Source organism: Petromyzon marinus, chromosome 19, assembly GCF_048934315.1.
Source record: "Petromyzon marinus isolate PM22_M1 ecotype Great Lakes invasive population chromosome 19, UKy_Petmar_22M1.pri1.0, whole genome shotgun sequence".
Classification (NCBI taxonomy): Eukaryota; Metazoa; Chordata; class Hyperoartia; order Petromyzontiformes; family Petromyzontidae; genus Petromyzon; species Petromyzon marinus.
This window is the reverse complement of record NC_133685.1, coordinates 4,363,608-4,384,122: the sequence shown is the minus strand read 5'-3', so window position 1 is coordinate 4,384,122 and position 20,515 is coordinate 4,363,608. Positions and strand designations below refer to the sequence as shown.

The following is a 20,515-nucleotide window of genomic DNA, read 5'->3' as shown; positions in this document are numbered from 1 at the left end:
GTGTAGTGTATAGTGTATAGTAGTGTCGTGCCTCTATAGCCCAATGTGTTCGCTTACGAACAATTCCCCCCGTTAGTGACTGGCTGTTGTAGGTACAGTAAATATTAATGAATGCATTGATTAACCACGTTTATTTTAATATTACGTGTTTATAATGTTGTTAGTATCTTTATGTAATTGATATCCATATTTAAATATTTTTAAGTACTTTTTTTGGCGTGAAAAGGAGTAACTTTCGATGCTATCGGAACGAATGAACACTTCAGCGTGCATTTCCTGTACTTGCTTAACGACCAAATTCACTTCACGACCAAATTCACGTAACGACCAAATTCACTTAACGACCAAATTCACTTAACGACCTGTCCCGTGAAACCAATCGACGTCGTTAAGAGGGCTACTGTACACATACCCCCCCCCCATAGTAAACACATCCCACTTTTTCTTGAAAAGGTATTTGAGATGCATTTGGATTTCCACAATAACACGCTGTTTTTATTATTATTTTATATTCTTAGCTCTTTCGGTAAAGTCACGTTGAAGGGAAACAATAAAATAATAAAATATATATAAAACAATAAAAATTCTCACGACGTTTCGACCGTTTGTGTTATGGTCGAAACGTCGTGAGAATTTTTTTTGTTTTATATATATTTTATTATTATATTGTTTCCCTTCAACGTGACTTTACCGAAAGAGCTAAGAATATGAATTACTGCAGTCACGAAAGCTTTAAATCAAAACGCTGTTTTTTGTTTGTTTTCCCAACAATGACATCGTCATCATAATTGTCGGTCGTGCTCATTCCACTGCTGGATGAAAGGGGGCCTCCCAGCACCGCCGCCATCTCGATTGGCGATCCCACGATGCAACAATCCACCCGGCACCCGCACCGATTTGATACGCTCGCATTCTGTGACTGTCGCAATAGAGAGCACGCTAACCTATGGAGTTTTTTTTTTAATTTCTTTCCATAAATCGAAAGGTTCAAGCCTCGGGTACATTTGCCGCCCACCTTTAAACGCAGCCGATACATTAGTGACCGTTTAGGGGGTTTGCTTTTTTTCTTCTCATTTTCTCGGCTCCGCTAAGCCTCATCCATCCATCCATCGTTCCGTGCGTTGCGGTTTGCTCGAATGAAATGACCGCACGGGACTCGAGCATGCGGCGGGAAGGCAACGGTTAAAGAATGCCACCTTTGGCCCCGAGTCACACAGGGACGCAGTCGCTGTCCCTCCCTGGGTGCAGATGTTTAACTGATTAAGCGATGATTTATCCACGCAGGGCACTTAAAACATTTCCGTTGCCCAAGAATGTTACCAGGGTAATAAAAATTCCACCTCGACCACAATTTTAGGTGGAGGTGTCTCGCCTCAACGAGTGTTGCTTTCGATATGAACCTGTCGACTTTGTGCCGACCAAGTGTCACGTGTATATATCTATATATTTTTGGGGAATAAGCGAAGTCTGCCAAGCAAATAGAGTAGGCCTCGTATTTTTGTTATATGTTATTGGCACCCGCGACGTTTAGTTTGCGTGCATTTACTTTGAGTCCAAGTTTTTAGCCTCTCGGTCGTTTTTGGTCCATTCATTTTCGCTGGTCGTGAAGAGCAAATCTGAAATGTTGATTTTTTTTATACCTTTCATTGTTTGTTCAACATCTTCGAACGCTGCTGGGAATACCTTTTGTCATACGCGTGTCTTTGTGCACGACTCCCCTTCTGATACGTAACTTATATTTTTCTTTCATATAGATATTCCAATCCTGTCAATGTTTTTTTTTTTCATTTCAAAAATTTGTTTGAGCAAATGCCCTGCTGTGTATGAGAGCTTGGATGACTGCATACATTTTCACTGAGCCAATAGGGGGGGGGGATAGGGGGGATAATGGTAATGTATACTCATTAAGTTTTAGCTCTGAAATCCGACTGATATAATGCTTGTGATCGACGAAAGAGAAATCTTTCCTCGATCCAACGGTCCAAAAACGCGTGAAAATTTAATTTGGTTTTCACTTAATTTGACTCATTTCAGTACTGAGACTCAAACACGTGGGTGTGTGTGACACGTGGTGAAGAATCTTTGCGGGGCATTTAGAATGTCTGGTCCGAGTTGCGAGTAAAGAGTCTACTGCACTTTTGAAGTGACTTCAGAAGCAATCACCAAAGGCAGTAGAGTTCCGAATTCACATTTCTTCTTAGGCATGGCATGACACCAAATAGAAAAGCTGCAATAGAGAAATCTTTTTTATGTATATAAAAATAACATATTCCAAAACTATTCGCCAAAAGCACGTATCCTAAGGATAGTCACACCCACACCATAGGAATGTGGAATTTCCACCGCAGCCTCGGTCAACAGGAGATGAGCAATTCCTCAGGCTTGTTTGAGCTGAAGTAAGAAACCACTATTCTTGGTTCTTTCGGTAAAGTCACGTAGAAGGGAAGCAATAAAAAGATAAAACAATAAAATTCTCACGACGTTTCGACTGCAACACAAGCAATCATCATCAGGTGTGAAAATCACAGCAAGAACATTTGAAAAAAATGCCACTTTCTTCAAATTTTCTTGCTGTGGTTTTCACACCTGATGATTGCTTGTGTTGCAGTCGAAACGTCGTGATAATTTTATTGTTTTATATTTTTATTATTTTATTTTTTCCCTTCTACGTGACTTTACCGAAAGAGCCAAGAATATGAATCCCTGCAGTAACGAAAGCTTAAAATCAAAATTTAAAAAACCACTATTAATACATTTTGCCAATGAAACAGCAATCGCTCACTGCACCCACACAATTAGCACGGTTCGCTACGTATGGTGCCAAAAAAGTCCAACATACACGCAGTATTCCCTTGTTATTTGCGAGTGATACGTTCCGGAGATGCTCGTGAATAGCACAGTTCGCGGATAATATTGGCCTAGGTGATATCGTACACATGCAACGTCTGCAAATGCTTCCAAAGCTTCGAGAAATTATCTCTCCCTATCTCTCTCATCTCTTTATCTCATCACATTCTCTCTCATCGCTTTATCTCATCACATTATTTCATCACTTTACCTCATCACATTCCCTCATCACATTATCTCATCACTTTATATCTCATCACTTTATCTCATCACATTCTCTCTCATCACTTTATCTCATCACATTATCTCATCACATTATCTCATCACATTACCTCATCACATTATCTCATCACATTACCTCATCACTGTATCTCATCGCTGTATCTCATCACTTTACCTCACCACTTTATCTCATCACTCTATCTCATCACATTACCTCATCACTCTATCTCATCGCTTTATCTCATCATCTTATCTCATCACTTTATCTCATCACTGTATCTCATCACCTTATCTCATCACTTTATCTCATCACTGTATCTCATCGCTGTATCTCATCACTTTACCTCACCACTTTATCTCATTACATTATCTCATCACTCTATCTCATCACATTACCTCATCACTCTATCTCATCACTTTATCTAATCATCTTATCTCATCACTTTATCTCATCACTGTATCTCATCACCTTATCTCATCACTTTATCTCATCACTTTATCTCATCACTTTATCTCATCACATTCTCTCTCATCACTTTATCTCATCACTGTATCTCATCACATTACCTCATCATTTTATCTCATCACTGTATCTCATCGCTGTATCTCATCACTTTACCTCACCACTTTATCTCATCACATTATCTCATCACTCTATCTCATCACATTACCTCATCACTCTATCTCATCACTTTATCTCATCATCTTATCTCATCACTTTATCTCATCACTGTATCTCATCACCTTATCTCATCACTTTATCTCATCACATTATCTCATCACATTACCTCATCACATTATCTCATCACATTACCTCATCACTTTATCTCATCACTGTATCTCATCGCTGTATCTCATCACTTTACCTCACCACTTTATCTCATTACATTATCTCATCACTCTATCTCATCACATTACCTCATCACTCTATCTCATCGCTTTATCTCATCATCTTATCTCATCACTGTATCTCATCACCTTATCTCATCACTTTATCTCATCACTGTATCTCATCACCTTATCTCATCACTTTATCTCATCACTTTACCTCACCACTCTATCTCATCGCTTTATCTCATCATCTTATCTCATCACTGTATCTCATCACCTTATCTCATCACTTTATCTCATCACATTACCTCATCACTGTATCTCATCACCTTATCTCATCACTTTATCTCATCACTGTATCTCATCACCTTATCTCATCACTTTATCTCATCATCTTATCTCATCACTGTATCTCATCACCTTATCTCATCACATTATCTCATCACATTACCTCATCACATTATCTCATCACATTACCTCATCACTTTATCTCATCACTGTATCTCATCACTGTATCTCATCACTTTACCTCACCACTTTATCTCATTACATTATCTCATCACTCTATCTCATCACATTACCTCATCACTCTATCTCATCGCTTTATCTCATCATCTTATCTCATCACTGTATCTCATCACATTATCTCATCACATTATCTCATCACATTACCTCATCACATTATCTCATCACATTACCTCATCACATTACCTCATCACTTTACCTCATCACTCTATCTCATCGCTTTATCTCATCACATTATCTCATCACATTACCTCATCACATTATCTCATCACATTACCTCATCACTTTATCTCATCACTTTATCTCATCACTGTATCTCATCACCTTATCTCATCACTTTATCTCATCACTGTATCTCATCACATTATCTCATCACCTTATCTCATCACTGTATCTCATCACCTTATCTCATCACTTTATGTCTCGATGCAGTCGTGTAGCGTTTCAGATGCGATTCGCGGAGAGACAAAATCGCGAATAGCAAGTTCGTGAATAACGGGGGAAAGCTGTACATATAAACGTAGTCATACAAACATCTTCTGACAGAAGCTGAATTTATGTCAACAAAACTGTTCATGAAATTCAAAACAAAAATCCGGAACAAAAATATATTTCTCAATATTGATTCATGGGACTGTACTGCAGCAAATTCTAGACGAGTGCTTTCTCTTTATTGTTGGCCTTGGTTTTCCATACCAGCTCAAAAGAAGTGCAGGCTTGATCATTAAAAAAAGATATTCTCCCTGCCAAGAGGAGCACAGCAGCACCTTTCACGTAATTATACAACTCAGTGAAATTCATAGCAGAGCGAGGAGGATTTAAAGCGATGGCAATGAAGAGAAGTGAGAAGAATGGAAAGTTTGACGACTGATGATGTATTCAGGATATTTCTGGATGGCTTTTAAGGGCCTCCCCCCCCTCTCTCTCATGTCGTTATCAAGGCCATGACAAGGGAGCCGACCCGTCACATCTGGTTTCTCACACGCCACGGCTGAGGAGCCATGCGGTGCTGTGGTTAACATGGGTCACAGGGGCCACCCACAGCACACGGAGACATCCGCGCGTGCACATGATGTACAGCTCTCTGCTAATCCACTGCTGGACGAACCATCGTGGGCTCTGCTTGAATGATGATGCGATGTATTTACACACATTGCATCTCCGTTTCGACGAACTGTCACAACTCAGCTCCGTTACTTAAATTCAAGAATCTATTATTTTATTTTACGTTGCACGCGGTGGCCTCTCGTTGTCTGCAGGGGTCATGCGAAAAACCGTTTAACACAACGTCATGTGAAATACAATGGAAAAAATCAACGCAAACTGTAAACACATTATTTGGCGACGCCACCGTTGCCGGTGGTGAACAAGCAATAAACGATAATAATAGTCGACGCATTCGTCAATAACACTGACGTGTATGTAACAGGCGACCTTTAACACAATGACCCTTGTTCAGAGGACATCATTGATGTGCTATAAAGGGCCATTGCCCGAAACGTCGCTAAGTATACAGTGGGGGAAAAAAAGTATTTGTTCCCTACTGATTTTGTACGTTTGCCCACTGACAAAGAAATGATCAGTCTATAATTTTAATGGTAGGTTTATTTTAACAGTGAGAGACAGAATAACAACAACAAAATCCAGAAAAACGCATGTCAAAAATGTTATAAATTGATTTGCATTTTAATGAGGGAAATAATTATTTGACCCCTCTGCAAAACATGACTTAGTACTTGGTGGCAAAACCCTTGTTGGCAATCACAGAGGTCAGACGTTTCTTGTAGTTGGCCACCAGGTTTGCACACATCTCAGGAGGGATTTTGTCCCACTCCTCTTTGCAGATCTTCTCCAAGTCATTAAGGTTTCGAGGCTGACGTTTGGCAACTCTAACCTTCAACTCCCTCCACAGATTTTCTATGGGATTAAGGTCTGGAGACTGGCTAGGCCACTCCAGGAACTTAATGTGCTTCTTTTTGAGCCACTTATTTGTTGCCTTGGCCGTGTGTTTTGGGTCATTGTCATGATGGAATATCTATCCACGACCCATTTTCAATGCCCTGGCTGAGGGAAGGAGGTTCTCACCCAAGATTTGATGGTACATGGCCCTGTCCATCGTCCCTTTGATGCGGTGAAGTTGTCATGTCCCCTTAGCAGAAAAACACCCCGAAAGCATAATGTTTCCACCTCCATGTTTGAGTGTTCTTGGGGTCATAGGCAGCATCCCTCCTCCTCCAAACACGGCGAGTTGAGTTTATGCCAAAGAGCTCTATTATGGTATCATCTGACCACAACACTTTCACCCAGTTATCCTCTGAATCATTCAGATGTTCATTGGTAAACTTCAGACGGGCATGTATATATGTGCTTTCTTGAGCAGGGGGACCTTGAGGGCGCTGCAGGATTTCAGTCCTTCACGGCGTAGTGTGTTACCAATTGTTTTCTTGGTGACTATGGTCCCAGATGCATTGAGATCATTGACAAGATCCTCCCGTGTAGTTCTGGGCTGATTCCTCACCGTTCTCATGATCATTGCAACTTCACGAGGTGAGATCTTGCATGGAGCCCCAGGCCGAGGGAGATTGACAGTTCTTTTGTGTTTTTTCCATTTGCGAATAATCGCACCAACTGTTGTCATCTTCTCACCAAGCTGCTTGGCAATGGTCTTGTAGCCCATTCAAGTCTTGTGTAGGTCTACAATCTTGTCTTTGACATCCTTGGAGAGCTCTTTGGTCTTGGCCATGGTGGAGAGTTTGGAATCTGATTGATTGATTGCTTCTGTGGACAGGTGTCTTTTATAGAGGTAACAAGCTGAGATTAGAGCACTCCCTTTAAGAGTGTGCTCCTAATCTCAGCTCGTTACCTGTATAAAAGACACTTGGGAGCCAGAAATCTTTCTGATTGAGAGGGGGTCAAATACTAATTTCCCCCATTAAAATGCAAATCAATTTACAACAATTTTAACATACGTTTTTCCGGATTTTTTGTTGTTATTCTGTCTCTTTAACACGTAGGTTTTCGCGACCAATATTATTCATAATAAAGGTTTTTGGGTTAGATCGCGTTATTTATAAATGTGTCGTAACACTCCACCACCCGACACGGCCAATCAGCAAAAAAGTGTCACGTTGACAAAAGACAAATAATTCACTACTTTAGCCCACCGGTGTGTTGAAGAGTGAATCCACAACATTTACAGTTTGAGTACGACGTTTCGCTGATAATTACATCCAGCATCATCGGGCAATTCGCCAGAATGGTAAAGCCCTCGCTTGCTCTCGGTCTTAAATAGAGCAGCAGAGTGACGTCATCATTTAACTCATTCAGGTGCAGTGATTTGAGGCGGAGGGGGGGGGGGTATTGTAATTATATAATCGATTAGTAATCAGTCAATGGTTATGATTAGTAATGAGTTGTAGATTAGTAATTAGTTGTAATGTGTTAGTGATTATATGCTATGTTAGTAATCCATTAATTAGTATGTGTTTCCCCTATAAGGAATTGTAATATGTATTATTTAATAATACGCTTCCAGGCCGCACTGTTCATACCATTACAATTATAGACTGATCATTTCTTTGTCAGTGGGCAAACGTACAAAATCAGCAGGGGATCAAATACTTTTTTCACTCACTGTACATATACGTTTCATTCTCAGGATTCTGCTGACGAGACACTGAATGTTGAAACCGGTCCAGAGTTTGTTTGCGTTCAACCAATGCTGCTGTTATTAGGCACTCCTAGATGGCCATTTGGCTGATGGGATGGGTAAAAATTGTATTTCATATTTTAAGTGGAGAGACAAATACAGTGCATGTGAAGAAAGCATATTGTTTGCTTTCTTATTTTATTATTTAAATTCTCTACAACGACAGTAATAATTATTTTGTGTTATGAACCTTTAGATCGTTACACACGTAGATCAATTATTTAGGATGTTGCTTCCAGAAAGTGACTTCCAGTGCATCTGGTATTAAAATTTACGTTGACATTGCCTTTTTAGAAGCCTCACTTTAGAGACGAGAATATTTTTGGGGAAAAAAATGCAATTTAAATTCTGCACTTCTCACCACCAGTGACATTGGGATGACATTATTATCAAGCAAGTATCCTGAGCAGCAAGCAGTCTGAGTGAGAGCAACGTCAGCATCAGATGTCTCATTAAAAGTAAAACAACTTGGGGCGCCACGGTGGCTAGGAGATGTTAACTACCTCGCCTAGTAGGGAGGAGGTCGTGGGTTCGATCCGAACCCTGAAGCCTGTACATTTGGAGTTTGCGTGGATTTTTTCTCCGGATCCTCCAGTGTTTCCCTCCACATTTGGAATCAACACGCGTTTAGAGTATTTGGCTGCTACAAATTTCCACACAATAAGCCACTTCGTTGAGCTATCGTTTTGTGGCCAGGCCGCTTCTGAGAAAGAGCTACAGAGTTTAGTGGGCCTTACCTGGTAAAAAAAAAAAATACAGTTTCGTTTACTTCATTGTCAAACGTCCTGTGGTCACATAAACAGCTTTCACTCCCAAAGCTGTACTTGATACAATTCAACGCAAGGCAGTCGGGTTGACTGACGATCCACACCCTCACCGATTCACTTCCAGTCACTATCTCACCAGCGGTCAGTCATCCCCTCATCACTGTCCTATCACAACTTCCGTGGTTAATGTTTCCCGCAAACTTCGCCCATTGATTCCTCCGCCCGCGTTGAGGACTCGCTCTACCAGACTGACTGTTTCACCTCATCCACTGCACTTGGTTCATTCACTCACCACGTTGAGGGTCACTACATTTCTCTTTCGGCGTCTTTGCCCGCACTGCACAACTTTGGAATTCCTTCCCCATCGTCCCCTTCCCCCCCGCCCCCCCCCCCCCCCAAGTTCTATTAACAACCTCGTTCAATTCAAGCAACACATTATTAACCCTTTTCTCGTACCCTTCTCTCTGACAGTGCTGATTTTCGCCGGCTATTACGATTATTTTGCTGCTGTAAATGTCCAAATGATAAGCCACTTTGTTGAGCTGTCATTTGTGGCCAGGTTGCTTTTGAAAACTGAGTTAATACCTTCAGTGGGCTTTGTCTGGTAGGATGGGGATGGTTTAATTTGATTTGTATGTGTTTGGGTGATATGTTTACCTTCCTTGTATTTTGCACTTCTATCATGTTTTTGTACTGTAACGTTCTTACCCGCCGCGACTGAACAACTGTGAAAAAAAAGCTTTACAGCTCATCGGATTCCTCCAGTACAAATACATATTCTGATTCTGGCTGCTTGATATGTGGAGCCTGAGGGCATGTGCCCAGCAACAACCTTAACGTTTCAACAAAGAATGCCAGCAAACGATGGCTATTCATCACTCAGAGCATCTCCACCGCGTGCCTACTTCAGAATCGCGATCCGACATCAAGAGCAGCGCGGTTACCGTGAGCGACGCTGGGGGACGTCACGTTTTCGTTGGAAAGCGCCGGGGTGCGTGCATGAATGTGTGGCTCCCCGCAGAAGGCATTTGGAAGCCCTCCTGGGCCCTCCGTGAGTAAAAGGTTCCCCAGCCGTGTAGTAATGTACAAAGACAAAGACCCCCCCCCCCACCCCCGTATAGCCTTGACATACTGTAGGGGCAAGTGCTGTCAGCGAGAACCTATGAGAGCCGGCACAGCAAACAATGGAGTGGGTGGCCAGCACCATGCCCGACCGCCTTTGTCTCCCCAGTGGCGATGTTTACACACAGCACCAGGTACTCATTTGAGGCTGAGTCGACCTAGGGGAGGCCCAGGACCAGCTCAGGTAATCATTACCGGTGTTAGCCATGAACGAGAATCCAACTCGGGCCGCCAGATTCGTAGCGCAGTGCGCTAACCGCTACACTACCGCTCCCCACAGGAGTAATCTATACACACACACACGCATTTTAAGTCTTTGAAATCGCACGCTGAACTGTCACGGGGTTGGCTGAGACTCCCAGTGTGAAGGCAGCGCTGGCTCGCATCGGACAGCGCTACCACGGCTCACCGACGTTTTTTTTTAATCGCCGGCTCACCCGCTCTCGCACAGCGCTGCCCAACTTACATCGAGTGACCAGGTGTTGGCCAGAGGATGGCAGAAGCGAGTGGCATCACCGGCCCACCCACCTCTCGTTTAGCGTGGTGGGGTTTTTTTTTCTTCCTCTGGGCGCTCCGGTATTCCTTGCAAATGCCGAACGTACTCACGAAATGGTATTGACCAAACATTCCAATGCAGGGATCTCCTGACGAAAGAGTCGGTGAAGCCTGCATGGATCAATGGTTGGCATTGCTATAATTCACGGGGCCGTATTCTTGCATAAGCCTTGCTTAGTCAATGTTGCAGCGGCCACTGATGCATTTGGTGGTCAAACAGAGCAATTAAAATGGTTTAAATCACTTTATGAAGCGTACTCTCTCTTTACTTTTAGAAAAAAAAAACGTAATCACATTTAGCAATGCACAATGAAATTGCATTTTACTGCGTATAATTTCGAACAGATCTTGGAAGCTCAGCAGGTTTAAGCTTGGTTCGTACTTGAATGGGAGACTACCAGAGAATCCCATGCGTCGAAGGCTTGAGCTACGAGGTGAGCTATAAAATAGCGGTGCAGAAACAGGTTATTGAATCCATCTGTACGGAATTCTATACGGGTTGGATCATGTGATCCGTGGTCTGTGAATCGGCGGCACGGGGGGGGGGGGAGGGGGCAGGAAGGGATCATGTGAACCACCGTGTGGCTCTGGTCACCACAGTCGCATTCTATCCGGTATCAATGGTGCCTACTAAACGCGTACGGTTCAGAAACAGCCATCAATGAACAAACTGGGACAAAAATAAAATAAAAATGCACAAAGAAGGAAATTTGCACGATGGGAATTACACCGAGAGACGGATAGAGGAACACACGGGTTTGAGAACAGGAGAGGTCACGGCGAGAAGGGACGATCGCTGAAGATCAAAGAATAACAACGGAAAGGCAGCCAAGGAAGTAAACGCACCCGCGAGTTCGTCCACCGAGAAGACGGAGCGATGAAATTAGCTCGCGGGCAGGTGCCAGGCACGCAGTGGCGTCGCAGGACCACGGGAGGTGGTGGCGGCGGCATGGGGAAGGCCGTCATCCAGCAGTGGATTGACCGCGGCTGATGACGACGACGAATAAACTTATCGGCAGGTGCGCAAGTGCGCGAATTGCATGGGGGGAAGCGACATTCTCTCTGCGGGGCATTTCGTGCCATCAGAAGTGAGGGCCACCGCTCTGTTAAAACTCAATTGCGAATAATAATGAAGTGTCCAACCCTTGGCAGGCCATTATTTGGGGAAAGCAGGTGCTCATCAAACTTCCCTGTGCAGGTGCAATCCCCAGTGATAGAACTTGTTTTTTTATATATAATAATTGTAGATATTCAAACTGCATCTATCTTCAATAGCTGCTTTACATAGATATAAAAATGACTTTCGCCTTCGAGGTGATGATTGTGTGTAGAATGACCAGCTGGATCAGCGGTGGCGAGATGTTTACTACCTCGCCTGGTATGCGGGAGGTCGTGGGTTCGATCCCAACTCTGATGCCTGCTGCATATTTGGAGTTTGCATGTCTCTCTCCCCGTGGTCGCGTGGATTTTTCTGCGGGTCCTCCGGTTTTTCCCTCCACATTTGTAAACATGCGTTTAGAGCATTTGGCTGCTATAAATTACCACGTGATAAGCAACTTCGTTGAGCTATCGTTTGTGATAGCCAGGTTCGCGTACAAAAATAACTACAGTATATAGCTCAGTGAGCCTTACCTGGTAAAATAAAACAAAAGATAGTTTAAAGCGTGCGGGCTCATAAGCGGAAGGTTTGCAGAGTTCAACTCCTGGTTGAGGTGGGGTGGTGGACTCAGCCCCATCATCCCCCTGAGGTCGATACATGTTGGTGCTACTTCGTGGGGTGCAGTCACCAGTGGCTTCTCCTACGGATGAGACTTCCTCTCCCCATTGGAATGTTAAACTTTCATCCTTGGCTCAAGCCGCCCGATAGAAGATAAGTAACTGCCTCAAATGCTCACTTGAGCGTGACTCTTGACTCTGTATAAAACCATTTTTTTACAGGAATTCTTCTCTATTTTGAGATAGTTTCTCTGAAGTTGGGGGCGGCGGGGGGCGGGGTGATTTACCTACTTCTCCAACACCGCCCAGGTATCTCGGGAGGACCCACACGAGTGAACACGGAGGCGACGGGGGAGACTGCAACGTCGCCTCGACAGCCCGTGCCAGAAGATCGAACTGGCTGACCTCTAAGCTAGACGGCAAGTCCAATGCTCCGCACCTACACCACCCCCCCCACCACCCTTTGTGTGTATGTGTATGCGTGTACATGGGACGTGTTCATAAGGCACACGTAGAGTGAGTGTTACAACGTAACGGAGTACCCGAATGGGGGGGGGGGGTGATAAAATCCATAATGTCGGCTTTTTGGGTTAGATCGTGGAAATATATAAATGTGTCGTTAAACCCGCCACCACCCGACACAGCCGATGAGTAAGGTTTGTTACGTAAACAGAACGTTCCAATTCGTTGCTGGTACAGCACACCGGTGTGTTTGAGAGCAAAGCCACAACATTTACAATCTGAGTACGACGTTTCGCCAGTAATTACAACTAGCTTCATCAGGCGACAGCCAAATCTGTTGTGGCTTTGCTCTCCAACACACCGGTGTGCTGTACTAGTGACGAATTGGCACGTTCTGTTTACGTGACAACCCTTACTAGTTGGCTGTGTCGGGTGGTGGCGGGTTTAACGACACATTTATATATTTACGCGATCTAACCCACAAACCTTACGTTTATGGTTGATATCGGTCGCGAAACCTTACGTGTTAAACTGGAATGATAACATTTGACGAGGTCAGTTGTTGGTGGTTCCCAAATATTGGAGTTTTACAAACGCTACTTTATCAATTATTTGTAAGAAAACGTACAGAAAAAAACTCTCTCGTCACGCTGTCAACGGGCCCTGCGGTCCAGGAGTTTACCACCATCGCCAGCGGTTTAACAACAACAACAAAAACCACCCAAAAGCCAACTGACGCCTACTCACTGCGAACGTCTTCGGATTTTTTTTTCCTCTTCTGCCTGGGCCACAGCTTGTCGCTGCTTGTCATGCGTGCTGGATTCCACAGCCAGAGGCGGGCGGAGGGGGGGGCAGACGGGGGGAAAAGAGAGAGTAGTAGTTGTGGGGGGGGGGGGTGTTACTCCCGATGTTTCCCAAGTGAGTTGCGGGGTGCGTCTCTACGGCCGACCGCGACCTCACCCCACGCACTGGAACCCTGCCCGCACTCACGCCTCTTTCTCGTGATGGTGGGGAGGGGGGTGTACGCGGAGAGACAGGGAGGAAAGAGCGGAGGAAAGAGCGGAGGAGAGAGCGGAGGAGAGAGCGCGACCCTTTTTTTGTTGCAGTGGTCGCTTGTTCCCCGTGTGCACCTGCTCACACAAACAACCGCACGCTCAACGAGCAGCCATCCTGCATAGTTACCCATAATAGAGAGGGGGGGGGGAGGTTAGATCGGGTAAATATACACACACACACACGTGTCGTTAAACCCGCCACCACCCGACACAGTCAATTCGTAAGCTTGTGTCACGTAAACAGAACGTGCCAATTCGTTACGAGTACAGCACGCCGGCCGCGTTGGAGAGTAAATCCACAACATTTACAACCTGAGTAGCAGGACGTTCATAGTTAGTTGAGGAAAGTGCTGCGAGCGAGTGCCTATGAAGACACCTCCGATTAGTGCGGTTGGCTACGTACGGTGCGAACGAAGTTCAACATACGCCAGCAAGGCCCGCGAGCCACTGGTGTCCCCTTGTGGCCTTGAGCGCGGCTCCTGCCGTGCGGCCCCCGACAAAACACAAATGGTGAAAACACCACCCCCTCCCCCTCCCCATCATCGTGCTGCTGTCAAAACCGAATGGTGTCAAATGCGTGGCGGCTCTCACACACCGATGATGTCTTAGCACAGCGCGCTAGACCGCTAAACCACGGCTCGGCACGCACGCGACTCCAAAAAAGGTTCACGCGCTCGTCTTCAACAGCGTTTCATCTCACCTCGGGAATTCCACGCGGCACGAGGGGCCTGCAACTGATCACGCTTTTTTCAAAGCCCTCGATAAACAATGACGCGAGTGACTGAATGTGTAATCAACATGCTTGCGTGGAATGTCATGAAAAGTGTGACCAGCGTGTCGTGGAATCGTAACTGTTGGTCGACGATTCGTTCGCAAAACACTTACGTGACATTAAGATCGTGGAGTTGTTGCTGTCTCAAAATTGTACGCTCATTTCGATATAGCACGCAATCATAAGTAACGAGGCTTAACTTTAGCCTAGTATTACCTGGCTCTAGCTACAGTGGAAATGTAGCGCTACTCTTTTCCATGTGAATGAGTATTCTCTAAGTTAGGTAATTCTACAGACAATACCATAAATATTTTTTGCACATTTCTGAAAAAAGTGACCGTCACTGACGAACCTGCCACACAACTTCCCAAGCGAAGCCATCACTGATCAATGTCATTTGTGTATGGGTTTGGCCTTGCTATTTCTACTCGGCCAAGGTGACACATTCCCGTGTGTTGGTGTTTGGCGAGCTGTACAAGCGACCCTCGGCACAGGCCGTGACGAGGCTCGGAGGCGGATGGGATGATCTCAAGCTCGAGGAATGAACTTAGGTTAGTACCAAAACAAATAAATATACAGTAACGCCTCCGAAAGGTCCGCTTAATGTGGAGTGGGGAACGTCCGGCTAGCGGGCGGTATAAGGCCCGCGGAATAATTTGGTCTCTGGCCCTGCCAAGGCAACCGCAGGCGGGACTCGAAATGCAATAAATCTAGGAGCGAACCTGGAAAAGCAGTTGCGAGTGTCAACATCATCAATACCAGCTAACATCACCACACGCCTCATCAAAGAGAAGCAGTTCCACCCATCACATTAGGGGCGAGTTAATTAAATGTTTGACCAAATATAACAGGCTAATTTTTAAGTTGATAATTTTGTATGGCCCGTGAATGATGTTGTAAATATCCAAATGGCCCTTGGCAGAAAAAAAGGTTCCCCACCCCTGGCCTTAAACAAATCCTCCCAAATTGACCGGTTAGTTTCCCTAACTCCCTCCCGTAGCTTCAGAAGTTACCTGCTTAATCCTTCAAAAAATTAATTTCGTAAAACTTTGTTCGGTTAAAGGTATTTCCGCCTTGTTGCTCCACGTTTCTGGAATACCCTTGCCGCTCATCCACAATTTGCTTCCATCCCATCACTCCCCCCTCTTCACTTCACACTTAAACCAAAACACCACATATCGTGCACCTGTGCCTAACATCTTCTGACGCCTCTTGCTCCTCCTACCTGTTGACATCGTCTTTTACCCACATTTTGCGGGTGTTTACGTCTTTGTTAAGACTCAAATATATCGGAGCTTACCTGCACACGTACCTAACGTTTCGCTTTGCGCTCACGCCGTTACCGATGCACGTGTGCTTGGCTTGCGCCCGTTAAAACGCCGCGTTTGTGAGGTCGTGCGATATTCCTCCAGAGCCCTGTGCTTGTTCACTGCAACACTGCCAATCGTTGTCGCTGCTGTGCTCTCGCACCATGGAATTTCCCTCGCGAAATAGCCAGGTGACTGGCTCAACAAAAACCGGGATTATCCGCGTAGTAAATAAAATAAGCTGAAACTTATTCACGTGTCTCTCCACATACAACAAAAAAGTAATGTTTTGTACATGCAAAAAAATATATATAAAGCCTTTTTTGTACGCATCATAAGCCATCGGGCCTTCTGGGGGAGTGCACAACGTGCATAACGTCTGCATCATTGGTCCGACACAACGCTCTGGCCCCGGCTTCGACGTTCAGTGGCCTCATCAGCATGCCTCAACCATGAACTGCCGCATGTTGATATAGCCAAAAGGAGCTCCTCTGCCAGACGTGGTTTTTCGGCTCGTGGGCAAAACTTTACAACGCAAAAAAATATATATACATAAAGTACAGCATTAGCGTCGCCGTGGAGAATACACTGCACAGCGTGTACACACGATTACAAGCGGCTTAACACAAAGTGGCGGTGGTGCGGATTAGCAAATCAACCGCGTTCGTGCGACGTCGCGTGCGCAGCGCGCAAGGGATACTCACGACTCGCCCTCCTCCCACTGGAGGATGTCTCGACAGGAATGTCGGGGGGCGAGAGATGTTGGGTGGGGGAAACAGGGAACACCACCTGCGAACAGGGACGTAAGCCCGGCTGTGTGCGGCACGTCGAGTGACTCACCTGGGCCACCCTTCAACGTGAGTCTTATTGAGGAGCGCGCGCGAGTGAGAGACGTGGGAGAGGCGGTGTTTGTGTGTGGGGGGGGGGGTAGTAAAGCCAAGGGCTCGGCCACAATGATGATGATGGAGGTCCCACCCCCTTCACAGCCGCACGGCCCAATGGCAAGTTCAAACTGGGACCCCCCCTCGACCGTAGTAAAATGAGCAACTTCCAAAAAACTCGATGGCCCAGTCAGCGACCCTGTACGCGCGTTCATTCTCGGGGAAAGGGACTGTGAGTGGGACCAAGCTTCACCCCCCCCACCACACCGCGGCTATCTCGCGATGCCGTCAAACTTAGCTTTCCAACTTAGACATCGATTTGAAACTGGGTCAAATGTCCAACACGAAATGTCATCCGTACGAGAGAGAAAAAAGCGAGATAACTCGGTAAACGGCGCTTTGTTGGAGGGGTGTTATCGTGATGTTTTGTGTGATATTTTAATATTAACTAGAGTTGATGTGAAAAACGGGTGGGTGAATGAATGGTTTATAGTATTATTATAATGGCTATAAAAAAAAACAGTACTTGTGTGTGTGTTCAAGTACTTTATTGAGCGAGTTGTGTTAGTTATGTGCTAGGTTCTTCAGGAGTGTTTTTTATATTTGAGTGAACAAATTATTCAATGTGAATTAACATGTTCGTGAGCAGCAAAACGGTAGTGCAGCAAACTACACTGCTGTTGTTTTAACTTCTCTGCTCCCCCGCCATCACCAACCCCCATTGACCAATGTGTTGATGTCAGGTCGAAATATCCCCCACGGGCCCCATGATGGTTCAGTGCGTGGTGGTGAAGCCGAATCCCAGGACCAGCTCCGATATCACGAACTGATGACATTCGCCGTGGCTGGGAATTGAACTCAGATTTCTGGATTTCATGGTGCTGTGCGTTAACCGCTGTGCCACTGCTCCATATCTTACATGTATCATTTATACTGTACACGTACACCATACGCACCTCCGATTAGCATGGTTGCCTACGTACGGTGCGAAAGAAGTTCAACATACATATACGGTAGATTTTTTTTGTTTTCATCAAAATGCATAATATAGAACGATACGCGCCAGCGCTGTCTTGCAAAATCGTGTCTCAATCGTTCATTGTTTTGCCATTGTAAATATTTCATTAAAAAAAATGCCCGCATTGTTGATTTCTTGTGTGTGTGGGCTACATGGAGAGAGACCTGAATGTTTTATGATAGGCTACCGGTAGAGACGCGAGCTGGGTGTGGGGGGTGGTGTCCCGGTGCGCGTTGCGTTTCCCGTTGTTCGTTATTTGCACACACGATCTGAGCCGTGGCACAACCACCTGGCGCTCCGTATCCACCGCGTGTCGTCGTCCTACCCTCCTCCTGCTCACTCCCTCTCCCCCGTACTGTGTTCATCACCAGCCACCAGTATAAGCCTCGGGGTGGAGGGGGGACCGGGGTGCATCGGGGCAGGGGGGAGATGAGGTAGTGGTGAAAGAAGGCTCGGGTTGGTCGCTGTGGACTTGCTGTACACACAAGAAAGGCAGCGTCAGCTGTCAATAATTTTGGTTGTTGCGTCGATTGTCTCGGACAAAGGACACGGAGGTGGGGGGGGGGAGATTATGATTTTACTTTCAGTCCTTTCCTCTGCAAAATAATAATAATAAATTCAGTATTGGTGTCAATTGCATTCTGGGAATTATAATTGAGAAACGGAAAGCGGGAGCGCATGGACTCGAGGGCAGGTTAAACACGTGGTTCTACGAATCAAAGTACGTGAACTTGGATAGTGAGCGTCGCTAGACGGGATGTCGGCTGATATGGTCAAGAATCACGGCGGAGTGAGAGCCCAAAGGGATTAAAACGTGTTGGGAAGAACGTCGACCGAAAGACACGGAGGGGTGCAATCAGCCCGTGGCCGAGGTGCTAATTTGACTGTTACATCGCGGGCTCGTGATGGATGATGAGGGCTTCAAGAGGTCCCTCATCCAGCAGTGGATTGATCACGTCCGCTGCTGATAACGATGATAAATAATGAAGTAACAAATTGTGCCATTTTTGTTTTTTAAATTCAGGCCGAGTCGGACGGTTCAAGAACCAGAAGGGAATAGTGCAATCATTAATCGCCACGGTTGACAATGCCAAAGTCAGCACTCTCTCGTGAACCCCCAAAGCATGAATTAACTAATACGAATATTGCCAATTTGGCCTACTCTATTTTTTTCCGGCCAGAATTATGGAAAGACGTGTGAGCACCCACAATTTTACCCCAACGGAAAAAAAGGCTGCCGATCGACCGTGTTGTGGATACGCATGCCATTTACACTGCTGGGTGGACACGGGGTGAAGGGAGGTTCAAAAAAACACATGCCCATCATCTAAACTGCCGCGCCAGGATATGGATTGCAAATCAAGTGTGCCAACAATCGCACCACAGCAGCAGCCTCACAGCAAATGCGGCGTTGGCAATAATGTATTATTTAGAAATGTTTCGCTAACTCGCGAGACTGAGTTTTCAGGAGGGTCTTAAATGACACGCTTGGATAATACTATTCAAGAGAGCTCGACATCATGTGGGAAGAAACCAGAGTACTGCACGCGGAACAAAACAATTAAAAATCCACGGATACAAGCAGTAACACTCAACACTGTCATCCCCTGGCCCCGTCACAGCCCCACTCGTTTGACAAGACGGCACAAAAGGCTGGGATAATCAACAGAAAGGAGAGTTCAACATAGAGAATTAAAAATAAGATGTCATACCATGTTTCTTTCTTCTAAAATGCTTTATTGGGAAGTGGTTATCCAATCACCAGTGACACATTATACTCTGGGTAATGTTATCATCGTCTTTTTTTAGAGCACACACCACTAAACACACAGGCGACAAGTGACAATATTTGACAGTGAAGCCTCCAATAACAACAAACCTGTCTTTGCACCGGACAATTACCGGTGTCCTTTAAAGTTACCGGGCTTAGTAAAAAAAAACTGCAACCATTAGCAGAAAAATATGGAAAAAGCCTTTCAGCTATGAGCAGTCTTGCCAACGATGTTCCTTTCAGTTTATCCGTCCCTATGTATTGTTTCGCATGTTGTTAACCATAAATAATGCATGCATGCAAATGTATTTAACAAAGGTGACTCCAAAACTTCAACAGGAGCGCATAACAAAGAATGGTGCCACTGTGCTATCATAATTTCATCGTGGGGGGCAGTGCTGTTCAACAGTGAAGTCAGCGAGGGTTCATATTCCATGGCTGTGAAATCAACAGTGTGAATTACAGCTGTGAAAACTACATGCTAAGCCCACACAAGTTAGACACATTGCTTACATTCATGGGACACTTAGAATGACCGCGTGAATACACTATGTAAACAAACAAACAAACATCAGCTGTTCCCCGTCGTACCCTGCTTACGGACAACAAAATTGGTAAGTAAACTTCTGGGCCACAGAAAAACACCTCAATATTAGCGTAGGTGAATGTTTCATGACTGGGCTATAACCGAGTATCATGCTATGCAGTATTACTATGGGGTGCCGTGGTGGCGAGATGTGAACTCCCTCGCCTGGTATGTGGGAGGACGTGGGTTCGATCCCAAACCCTGACGCTTGTATAATTTGGAGTTTGGGTGTCTCTCTCCCCGTGGGTGCGTGGATTTTTCTCCGGGTCCTCCGGTTTGTCCCTCCACATTAGACTCAACGTCATGCATTTAGAGTATTTGGGCTGCTCTAAATTTCCACGTGAAAAACCACTTTGTTGAGCTATCATT

The 20,515-nt window shown here is 45.2% G+C and overlaps 1 long non-coding RNA gene across 1 annotated transcript in view; it reads left to right on the top strand.

Moving 5' to 3' along the window:
* The window catches only part of LOC142925099 (uncharacterized), a 137,674-nt gene extending 124,812 nt beyond the window's left edge, over positions 1-12,862 (top strand). The window contains exon 2 of the long non-coding RNA XR_012942205.1: positions 12,604-12,862. This is a non-coding gene — a long non-coding RNA (uncharacterized LOC142925099). The remainder of the gene's footprint in view (positions 1-12,603) is intronic.
* The last annotated feature ends 7,653 nt before the right edge of the window (positions 12,863-20,515 follow it).